This window comes from Monodelphis domestica, chromosome 1 (assembly GCF_027887165.1).
Source record: "Monodelphis domestica isolate mMonDom1 chromosome 1, mMonDom1.pri, whole genome shotgun sequence".
In the NCBI taxonomy this organism is placed as follows: Eukaryota; Metazoa; Chordata; class Mammalia; order Didelphimorphia; family Didelphidae; genus Monodelphis; species Monodelphis domestica.
Window position 1 is genome coordinate 421,335,465 of NC_077227.1, and position 12,254 is coordinate 421,347,718.

At 38.5% G+C, this 12,254-nt stretch overlaps 1 pseudogene; it reads right to left on the reverse strand.

Annotated features, from left to right (window-relative positions):
• Window positions 1-1,062: 1,062 nt before the first annotated feature.
• Window positions 1,063-1,885, reverse strand: LOC100013703 (60S ribosomal protein L7a-like; annotated as a pseudogene).
• Between the last annotated feature and the right edge of the window lie 10,369 nt (window positions 1,886-12,254).

Below are 12,254 nucleotides of genomic sequence, written 5' to 3' on the forward strand. Positions count from 1 at the left end.
GAAGAACAAGATTAAGAGACAAGGAGGTAGAGATCATCTAAATAACTCAGTGGGATTAAGAGATGAGATGAGAAACAAGAGAGGTTCTGGGTTCAAATTTGGCTTCTGAAACTTTTTAGCTGTGTGACCCTGGGTGAGTCACTTAACCCCTATTGCCTAGTCCTAACCCTTTTTCTTCCTTGGAACCAATACACAGCATTGATTCTAATATGGAAGATAAAGGTTAAAAAAAAAAACGAAAGTTATGTCACTTGCTTAGAAAAATCCCCTGATATTAACTCCATCTTGTTTGTTCAGCCTTCTGGTGACAAGCTTCTTTGCACTTAGCTAGGTTGGTACTCAGACAAGAGACAGACAGTCTAGCACCAGAATCATCCTCAGAACACTCTTTAGCTTGGCAGGATCTTCCAGGAGGTGCCTTCCATTGGCATGACCTTTCTGGTGCTGGGTCACCTCCACAACAGGATGAAACACTTCAGTGGAATACAAACATAAGCATGCACATATGTATGGTTGGATATAGGTATATGTGTATGTGTTTCTACATACAACGTGCCCCAAAGCATTAGTGAAGTTTAAAGCTTTAACAGCATCTATTTCTGGCTTGGGCATTGCACCCCCAAACTATAGAAGTGTTTCAGGCAAACTATAAGCAGGAAAATTCCTTTGCTCCCTTATATTCTTGTGACTCCTAACCCCAAACATCCGATAACTTCGATAAGACCCTGAGAGGAGAGAGATTCACCTCCTTGATATCATCAAGTTGTATCTCAGACATCCATCTGTCTTCTAAACTATGAGGGTCATCCCCTATGTCTTCGGGCAAACCTTCCCTCTGCTCAGGCCTCAGTGCATACCACTCTAGAGTCACTTCTTCATTGTGGCACAAAGTCACATATTCACTGTTGTAAAGAGTATAAAGTCCCCAGAATTGATGTCATCTGGGAACAGCTTTCCATCTATGCTGTCCTACTGGTCAGATTCAACATTACCTTCTAAATGAACAAATTTCTCTCTCTTTTTTTTTTGTTTAAATTTTTATTTTTATGTAGGGAAAAAAATCAAATACAATTTAACCCAATTTAGTTGCAAGTTCCTTAGCTTTTGACTTTTCCAGCTCGGCAATATGAGCCACTGATTTTGGACCCAGAACATTGCCACCCCAATGGCGACAAATCTCATCATATCTGTCATTGTAATTAGTTTTGATGGCCTCTACCAGCTTAGCCAGGGCTCCCTTATCTTCCGGGTTAACCTGTGTGAAGGCAATGCTTGTGTAAGTCTTTCTGTGAACCAATCGACCCAGTCTGGCTTTACCTTTGATAATACAGTAAGGAACTCCCAGTTTCCGGCACAAGGCAGGTAGGAAAACCACAAGCTCAATGAGGTCCACATCATGTGCAATCACTACCCACTGTGCTTCCTTGTTTTCTACCAGGGTAGTAACAGTGTTAACACCTGCTCTGAGGACAGGTGGTCTCTTATTGGGAGCATCCCCCTTGCTGGCTGCTTTTTGTTCAACCCGAGCCAGCAACCTTTGCTTCTTTTCTTGCTTTGTCTCAGGTCTGTACTTGTGAGCCAGTTTAAGCAGCTGAGTAGCTGTCTGAAGGTCCAAAGCCTGGGTAAACCGGATGATTGCTGGTGGCACTTTCAATCATTTATAAAGGATAGACCTTTGACGCTGCAGTCTAATGTATCGAGGCCATTCGACAAAACGGGTGGGGTCCCTTTTGGGCTGGATATTCTGACCAATGCCAAAATTCTTGGGCCGCTTTTCAAACAAAGGATTGACCACTTTCTTGGCCTGCTTTTTAACACCGGCAGGGACCGGGGCCACCTTCTTCCCCTTGGCCTTCTTCCCTTTGGGCATCTTCGCAGGCAGAATGAGAAAGGAACTCTCTTTTTGTTTTTAAGCTAAGTTTCAGAGTCTTGCATCCTTGCAAAAAGGTACCCTTCCTGAACCCTGGGGGTTCACCTCAAGCCCCCCCAAACATTTCTATATTCATGTCCCTATTTTTACCTATGTGTGAGGCACTGTGCCAACCAGTTCCCAGTTGTCCCATTTGATTCTCACAATAACACTGAGAATCAGGTACAATTATTATCCCTATTTTACCGACGAAGTAACTGAGGCAAACAGAGCTTAAGTGACTTGGCTAGGGCATCTGAGGTCAAATTTGAACCATGGTTTTCCTGATTCCAGATCTCATGCTTTATCTACTGTACCACCTAGCTGACTAATGTTATTCTTTAGATTTTAGCCACCAGGAATGAATATACCCCTACTTAATCCTTAAGTGGGGAGAGGGGAGGAAGGTTTATGACGCAAGTGACAAACCAAAAACAACTGATGGTCCCCTGGGCAGTCCAAAGCAAATTTAAAATCGCCATTGGTTCATGTAAAAGTGGACCAAAAGGCATAGAAAGTGATGCAAAGAACTATCTTTAAATATGGTGGTAACTTTCTGTGAGGAGGGTCTTCCCCTTTGAACTTGGCCTTGGAGGATGTTGGTCTTGAGACCTCAAACTACTTCCCTTTGGACTGACACATGAATGAGGGAAAAAGACTGACTTCCTTTCCTTGACTTTTCTGGAGGCACTAGCTTTCAGAGAGGCCCTCATCCTGGAGGAGGCCTGGTGGCTAGAAGTCTTGTTTAATTAACCTCTGTGCCTTCCTTTGCTGGGGCCTCTGAAACCCTGCGTGGTTCAGACCAGGCCAGGGTAGTTTCTCTCTCTCTCTCTCTCTCTCTCTCTCTCTCTCTCTCTCTCTCTCTCTCTCTCTCTCTCTCTCTCTCTCTCTCTCTCTCTCTCTCTCCCTCTCTCTCTCTCTCTCTCTCATTTTCCTTATTTTCACTCTCTCTATTTGTAAAAAAACTACCATTAAAAGTCATTCTGTCTTGAGTAATTCATTTGGAATTAAGTAATTAATTCCTGGTGACCATACTCTTAAATATCGAGTCCAACCCTTACACTAAATTATTGTGCCACTTGTCTATATCCAAACCATATTCCTATCTATATCCATTCCCATCTATACCTCTGTAGATCTATCAGTCTATGTATGTATGCATGTATGGATGAACCTGTCTCTCTTTCTCTTCCTCTCTCCCTCTTTCTCTTTTTTTCTTCCCCCCCCTTTCTCCCTTCCCATCTATCTGTAGCAGAAGTAATGTTTCATAGTATAGAGAGAGCAGTCCTAAAAGTTAGAAAGGATTGAATTCCAATTCCACTTCTGACACCAGACTAATCACTTAACTTCTCAATTAATTCTTTAAGCAACTCTCCAAGTTGCAAAACAACTCTCTAAGTTGCTAATATACATCAGGAAAGAGAATTTCCTCACTTGATGAAATCATAGCTATAGACAAAAAAAGTATGAAAAATTCCAGTATGTATTCAAATAGACCCACACCCAGATTGTATTGTGTAAGATTATGTTATACATTCTCCATTGAAATCTTGTTCCAGGACCTGGAGGTCACTTTCTATATACATGTAACTTCCTCAAAGGATTCTTTGCCTTTTCTGTGTCATCACTTCACCTAGCTGTGAACTATTTAGAAATAATTAAATGAATGCTTCCTATGGAAGGAAGAATGAGACTTTGACAATGCCCAACACAGGTGACATGTCAGAACATGAAACCACCTAGATCTTGGACAAGATTTGCAACAAGAAGGGATAAAGTTTTTAGTCCTTAACAAAAGAAATTGCTTAACGTGAAGTATATGGGAGATGGGGGTTAAGAAGCTGCTAGAGGAGGTTTTTATTCTCTACCCTGCCCCTCCCCCCCCAAAAAAGTATTGCTTGAATCCAAAATGTAAACAATTGGAGAGATTAGGTTTAGATCAACATCTCACACCCTGCACCAAGATAAACTCAGAATGGGTGAATGACTTAAATATAAAGAAGGAAACTATAAGTAAATTAGGTGAACACAGAATAGTATACCTCTCAGATGTTTGGGAAAGCAAAGATTTGAAGACCAAGCAAGCATTAGAAAAAATTAAAAAATATAAAATAAATAATTATGAATACATTAAATTAGAAAGTTTCTGTACAAACAAAATCAATGCAACCAAAATTAGAAGGGAAACAATAAATTGGGGGAAAAATCTATAACAAAAAACTCTGACAAAGGTCTAACTATTCAAATATATAAGGAGCTAAATCAATTGTACAAAAAAACAAGCCATTCCCCAATTCATAAATGGGAAAAGGACATAAATAGGCAATTTTCAAATAAAGAAATCAAAACTATCAATAAGCATGTGAAAAAGTGTTCTAAATCTCTTATAATTAGAGAAAAGCAAATCAAAACAATTCTGAGATACCACTTCACACACATGGCTAACATGACAGAAAAAGAAGATAATAAATGTTGGAGGGGATGCGGCAAAATAGGGACATTAATGCATTTCTGGTGGAATTGTGAATTGATCCAACTATTCTGGAAGGCAATTTGGAACTATGCCCAAAGGGCTTTAAAAGACTGCCTGCTCTTTGATCCAGCCATACCACTGCTGGGTTTATACCCCAAAGAGATAATAAGGAAAAAGACTTCTACAAAAGAATTCATAGCTCTGCTCTTTGTGGTTGCAAAAAATTGGAAATGAGGGGATGCCCTTTGAATGGGGAATGGTTGAACAAATTGTGGTAACTGTTGGTGATGGAATACTATTGTACTAAAAAGAATGATGAATTGGAGGAATTTCATGTGAACTGGAACAACCTCTAGGAACTGATGCAGAGTGAGAGGAACAGAACCAGGAGAACATTATACACAGAGACTGTGTACACTGTGGTACAATAGAATGATCCAGGACAATTCTGAGGGACTTATGAGAAGGGATGCTATCCACATTCAGAGAAAGAATTGTGGGAATAGAAACAGAGAAGAAAAACAACTGCTTGATCACATGGGTCGATTGGGATATGATTGGGGATGTAGACTCTAAGATCACCCTAATGCAAATATCAATAATATGGAAATAGGTCTTGATCAATGAATGACACATTTAATGAATGACACTATTTAATGGTTTTGTGTTTTTCCCAGTTAACACATTCTATGATTTATTCAAGATATGTAAGAAGATACATTATTTTTTCTTAAAATATGCTAGCCTTATCATATAAACATGTACACTTCACCCCCCCCCCCCCCAGCTTTCCTTTAAATATATTTGCTTAGCTCTAAGTCTTAGGATTTCAAGATATCCCTTGAATATTGAGATTGAACATAGTAATAGCTCCATATCTGACTGATTTGTCTAATGTGTTAACTGTGATCAGAAACTTCTCAGAAACTGTTAAATGCTCCTCAATGGCTATTGAATAAAGTATAAATGGTTGAAGGGTACTTAAAGTCCTAGGCAATCTTGCTCTAGCCTAGAAGATATTGTAGCCTATTGTATTCTACTCCCTTTCACATATTCTACATTCTGACTGAACCAGAATATTCTCTTTTCTCTATTGTCCTTCCTTCTTCCAGCTCCCCTTTGCTTAACCTGTCCCCTTTGCCCAAAAATGGACGTTCCAGATCTGCCCACCAAAACATCCCATTTCTTGAAGGAGCAACTCTCTCCATCTCTAGATGTGTTCTCTGTCTGTCTTCAACTTCTTCACAGCATTTTGTCCAAACCTCTCCTATGGAATTCTGCAGAGAGTACAAGCCCTCAAGGAGCTTCCATTCTACTGATTCATCAGATTGAGAGCTACTAGAGACTTTAAAAGCTATCTAGTCCAATCTCTTCATTGAAGACCTAGGAAACTCTGCTCAGAAAGATTAAATGACTTTCTTGTCTATGGTTAAGCAGCTAGTAAATGCCAAAGGTGGGGTATAAAGCCACATTTTTACAACAAGTCCATTACTATATCTTTATATCAACATTCTATGTATTTGTCCTTTCTACCATTAAATTTTAGGTAGGTAGATTTAACTTATATCCCCAACATGGTGTCTTTCTTATCCATGGTGAACATTTAATAAATATCTGTTGAATGACTAAGTGAATGAATACTAAATAGAAAAAGATTATCAGATTGTCTTCTCCACTTAATTTCAAAACCCAGACAAATCAAATGTATAGAGATTTATTTCTAATGATATCATATTCTTTTGTTTGCCAGGCAATCTCGACCAGTTGAATATCTGAATTGCTTTCAATGAGACAATCCTAGCAGTATTCTGGTGATATTTTAGTGGGTTTGTTTGAAAAGAAATATTTATTTAAGTGGTTTTCATCATGTCATGTGGCTTCAATGTTATTTTTCTCATCCCTAAGGATTCCCTTAAAGCATTTCTGAGTGAGGTGAGGCATAAACTCCAAAAGAGAGTGCCACTATACACACACACACACACACACACACACACACACACACACACACGGTAAAGTTCTCTCATAAGCAAAATTATATACCCTCTTTTTATACCACTAGTATGGGGGTATAGGGTACAGGGTTCCCTGGACACCCCAAGTTTCTAGAGGAATTCCAGGTCAAAAGAGTATATGAGGAATTTCTTGATCCTGAACCCCAGGAATGCTGGTGGTGAAAAAAGCCAGCCCTGGTGAAACTAAAGCGACAACTTCATGAACAAAGGATTCTCTGAGACATGCATTTTCTTCTTCTGTTTTGGGTGCATTTCCCCATTTCTTATGATAAGGGTTTTAACACAGGTGTATACCTTCTGTTTGCGACTCAAACATCACTAGATTCTCTGAGATATGCAATTCACACTCCTTTTATGATCAGGGCCTAAATCTGTAATAATCAATGTATACCTGTGTTTCTACCCCAGACACCAAGACATCTCATATGGGAATGTCACCTAATCCTCCTTGGTTGTTCTCCTCCTCACCTTCCTTTCTTGGCTCACATAGACTCTGTTCCTTTAAGGTATCTTGGACCTCTTCTCAGGGAGGCAGACTTCATCTGCACCTGCCTCCTGGTCATTCATTCAATAAATTCCTCTATTTTTATAGGTTTGTCAGAGCCTGGTAATTCTTTAAGAGGGTGCCTTCCTGAACCAGATAATATCAAGCTCTCCTGCAACACCACCACGCCTAGAAATGTGCTACAGATTCCTCCAAAGTCTCCACCCCAGATATATTTTCAAACATTTGGTCTATTGTTGTAAGAATTAGCTCTTTGCTACAAATCAGGAGCAGGAAATCCTACAAACCAGAAGTCCTATAAGGCAGAAGCAGGAGATCCTACAGGCCAACATTCTGGAACTCTGAGAAGGCAGTTTCTGGCTGACAGGCAGTTGGCTTCTCTGAAGGAGGGAAGGGTCTTGGTGTTGTGGCTTTCTGAAGAAGGAGATTTTGAAGCTGCCAGGAGACTGGACTCCATTTCAATTAAAATCATCTTAAGGAAGTGGTAGAGATGGTGGATAACATTACACCAGTGGATGGTGTGTGTTATACCACCACTACCCACCTGATCCTGTGTGGTCCTGCACTGCTGCTCTTCCTACTGGAACTTCTGCCAGACCCAAAGAGGACTCCAGTTTGTGAGACTATTTTGGCCCTTATCCTTGCTCCTACCAGCCCCCCCACCCCCTTAATCTTAAATAGTTATTAAGGAAGTAATTAGATTAGTATAGAAAATTATTAGTGGGGTTTAGTACACTGACTTTGTGGGTTAAGATTAGATTTGTAGCAAAGAGCCAATCCTTACAATATCAACGTAGAAGAGAAAGTCAACTTCATATTGAATATGACTTTCAATTTGTTCTCCAATGGTCTTCATGTGTATCATAGCAATATCTTCCCATCACTCCTTATGAATGATTTCAAATCCTTTGAATTTCTGAAGAGGACTCGGACTTATCCAAGGCATCCTGGAATGTTACTATGATGATATGTATATATCTTATGATACTTATGATATATATCTATCTATATCTATCTATCTATCTATCTATCTATCTATCTATCTATCTATCTATCTATCATCATAGTAACATTCCAGGATGCCTTGGATAAGTCCGAGTATATATATATATATATATATATATATATATATATATATATATATATATATATATATATATAAAACTTTCTCACCAACCATGAAGTACTTGTCAGCAGATATGATAAATTCTTTCAAGTCCTGATCAAGATAGTCTTGTCAAAAATATTTGACACTATCATGAAGCATGTCCACTGTAGAGTCCAAATGGAAGAAAGATTCCCTCCAGGTGGTGAGGTCCTCAAGATGCTCATGGTTGTGGGTGAAAGATCCAGGTTTTGCCACTCAAAAAGGTTAGTAAAAGCAGAAGTCTGTTGTATAGATTTCTCTCAGGCTCAGAGAGCAAGATGGCTAACCTCAGTCCTGGAGATCTTACAAATGCAATCTGACTGATCTATGTTTATTAACAAAAGATTTAATGATGTTAAATAACAAGGATTGGGTGAGGGAGGAGGACCACGGAGGTCCCTAGTCTATAATAACTATGCTTAACCCACAACTAAGAGGCTTTCATAAGCCTGTCTTCTGAATCTTCCAAGCTATCTGTACCCTAACCTGACTATACTATTACCCCATCATATCCCTTTCCTAGCTTCCCTAGTCTATAGCGTCTCTAAAACAGTTTTTGTGGCTGGATAAGGTGTTGGTGACCCAAATGGTATGATCACCAAGGCAGCAGGCTAGTGCCTGTGGAGGTTGGAGTAATCAGGTCAGTCAAGTCACGTTGGCTTTCTTTCTTCAGAGTCTCACAGGTAGAATTAAAACTAGATCAGGAACAAGCTGGAATATCTCAGGAATGGACAGGAACCAAAAGCAGGATCACACAAAGAGAAACAAGCAGGATCAGAGGGAGACCAAAGTCCTCTCTCACTGCCCACCCCAAATGCTCCTCAGGGCTGGCAGTTACCTCCCCAGAAATCTCTCTTAGAATTCCAAGAAAGCCAGGAACATTCAGCTTCAGTTTAAACTTCTGTCTTTACCCTCTTTTCACATTCTGTTTGGAACCCTTCTCCTTACATTCCAGACAAGATCTTATATTTTTTGCCTTTCAACTCTTTGCATTTTACTTCTATCTCTTATAGGCGATGCCATTCTGATTGCATCAAGCTTTGAAATCCTTTGGACCTCCTAAATGGAATTCAGATTTACTCAAAATAGTTTAGCTTAGCTATCCATGCTGAAAATAACAAGTGGATGAAAACTGTCTCTTGTTCAGACCATGATGTATAGTTGGAAAGAAAACTCACAGATTTTGTCCATCAGTATATTTTGGATAAACACTCTTTGTGCAAAATGAACTGGATCTAGGACTGAACAAGAAAAAAGCAGATTGGCTTGCCTTTGGGGAAATGTACTGAAAACTTGTTCTTCAAACAAAGGCCTATCCACTGACAAAATTTACTAATTATATTGTATTGCTTTGAGTCATGTATATCATAATTTCCAAAGAATTATGAGTGCAGGTCACCCAAAGTAGAGAATAACTTGGTGGATATTAGTAGGCTATAGCACCAAATCAAGATTTCACTTGGGGGTAGTCAAGTAGCACAGTGGATTGAGCATCAGGCCTGGAGCTAGGAGGACCTGAATGGAAATATGACCTTAGATACTTTCTAGCTATGTGACTCTGGGCAACTTAACTAACCTCATTTGCCTAGCTCTTGCCACTCTTCTGTCTTAGAATTGATACTAGGACAGAAGACAAGGATTTAAAAAAAGACTTGTTCAAAAGTATCAGTGTAAGGACATAATAAAAAATAGATGTTTATGTATTTCTATACATATTTGTACAGATATGTATATATGTATGAATGTTTATCTTTAATGATGTCCTTGTATGTGATTACATATATGTATGAATGGATATATATGCACATATAATATAATATGTATGGGTTTTTTAAAGAAAAGGTCATGTGATAAGAGCAAAGGAAAAAGGCTACATCAATTGGTATCCACACAATGCCAAGAAAACTATAGGAAGATTATCATCATGTTGGATGGGCCCTCTATAGAGAATTTATAATAGGATATGAACAAGAATTATATGGAATGAGATACTTGTGGATGAGCTACCTTTTACAACACTAAAGAAAGAATCCATATAAATGATATCCCTAATTCAATGAATCATAAAAGTAGTTATTTATATTTTCTTTATTATCCATCTTTTTGACTAGTTTCATGAATTCATTAGTTAACATAACATGTTCGATCTCTGTGAAGCTAATTGACCTGATAAAGTTCAAATCTGTTACCTTCATTCATTAGCATTTTGCTATAAATAACTAAACAGGTTATCTAGACTTTCAATGTTTGCATTTTCTGAAAGGAAGTAATAATAGATCTAAAGATGTTGGGTTGTACTATAAAAACTAGAGCATCTCACTTTAGGTGGGCTTAGTGGTCCCCTAGACCTCCCTGTGACATTATTGTATAGTGTAGGAGGGAAATGAGACTTTTGATTGGCAGAGAGACTAAATGAAGAAGGGGAGAAAGACAAGACATGAAGAGAGAAGAGGCTAGATTTTGAATGATGAATGGGAGACCTACCCCGGAACTAGGTATTTGGTGAAAACTGATACTTCAATATTTCCTTGATTCTTGGTGCCGGTTCTCCCAGAGACTGCTAAGTAAGAGGCAACTTCTCAAGTGACATTGCTCTGTCTTTGGTCAAATTAAGATGTCATTTTGCACCCAAGTCACACAATTCCTTCAGTTATCTGTATTCTATTGCCTAAAGTAATTTGTTTGGCTTTCTAGATTTGTTTTACTGATTATTTGATAAATACATTTGCCCACTTTGTAATAAGTATTTTGTGTTGTGTTTTTCTGTAAGTGTTTGGTGAGAGCTAAGCTGGTCAAAATTACTGTTTTTCTCTTAGACAAGAGCAGGACTCTTTCTCTCTGTCTACCTCCTGCAAAGAGCCAGGGAAGGTAGCTTTTATCTTGAACCCCAAATGAATATTATTCCATTAGATTCCAATACCTGATTGTGATAGATGCATTGAATAATATATCCTGACACCCCTTTTTGATAGAGAAAGCAAAGGAGTGATGATGATCCAGTCAAGATCATCCTCCTTCTCTCTGCAAGAGAAGAAATTACAATTTCCCTTGTGGGTCTTCCAGATCTAAGGTAAATAAATCCATGTTCCATCCACCCTCGGTCCTGATGTCCTGTTTCAAATCCTGCTACAGAAGCTCTTCTGTGCTTGTCCTGATCAGAACACATCTGAAGTAGTGTGTCCAGGGTTGGCCATGAGATTACACACTGACAAGCTATGAATGTAGAGAAGATGACCATGAGAATTCTGAAGTGCATGGAGAAGAGAAGGGGGCACAGGAGCCTTTCTTTCAATTATTTGAATGGCTTTTAGAAGAGTCATTTAGAAGAGTCAACATTAGAAGAGTCAACAAATATTTGTTTTTTTTCTTGGCCTTCATGGGAAGAACCAGGACCATTAGTAGCAAAGTCTGAGGAGGCAGGTTTTAGCAAATTATAAAGGAAAAATTCCTGTTTGACTAGGGATAATTGAAAATAGAATGTGTTGCCTTAGGAGATTCTCCTTCACTGCAGGGTGTCAGATGGGATCCAGAGGGTGACAAGTAAAGATGATTGTAGAGAGGAGTCTTGCTTCATGAAGAGATTAGAAAAATGAAATCTGAAGTCCAGCTCTGAGATTCTGTGATTTTGGATTGACGGCAAGTGTTGGAACATAAGATCCTTGAGCATAGGGGCTGTTTTGCTTTTGTCTTTGTGTCTCCAATGCTGAGTGCAGTAACTGGCAAACAGTAAACACTTAATAACTTAAAATAAAACTTAAAAAAAACCTTAAAATAAAAAACTTAATAACTTAAAAAAACTAAAACATTATATATATATATACATACATATATACATATGTATGTATATATATATATATATATATATATGTATATATATATAAAATGAACCTGTATCAGCAATGCTTAAAAAAACGACAACCTTACTTTCTGTCCGAGTAACAACTCTAAAACAAAAGAAGAAGGACTAGGCCATCCAGGTGAAGTGACTTGCACTGGTGTGTCTGAGGCTAGATTTGGATTCACGTCCTCCTGATTCCAGGCCTGGCTGGTGCTCTATCCACTGTGCCATGTAAAAATAAAATTGATGAGTTGTAAAAATAAAATATTTAGATGGAAAAACTGTTCTAATATAGATTCAAAACTGTTTGGATACTTTTGATAGATGTAATCAAAAGAATCCTCAGTGATGACATGAAGCTCAAATGTGA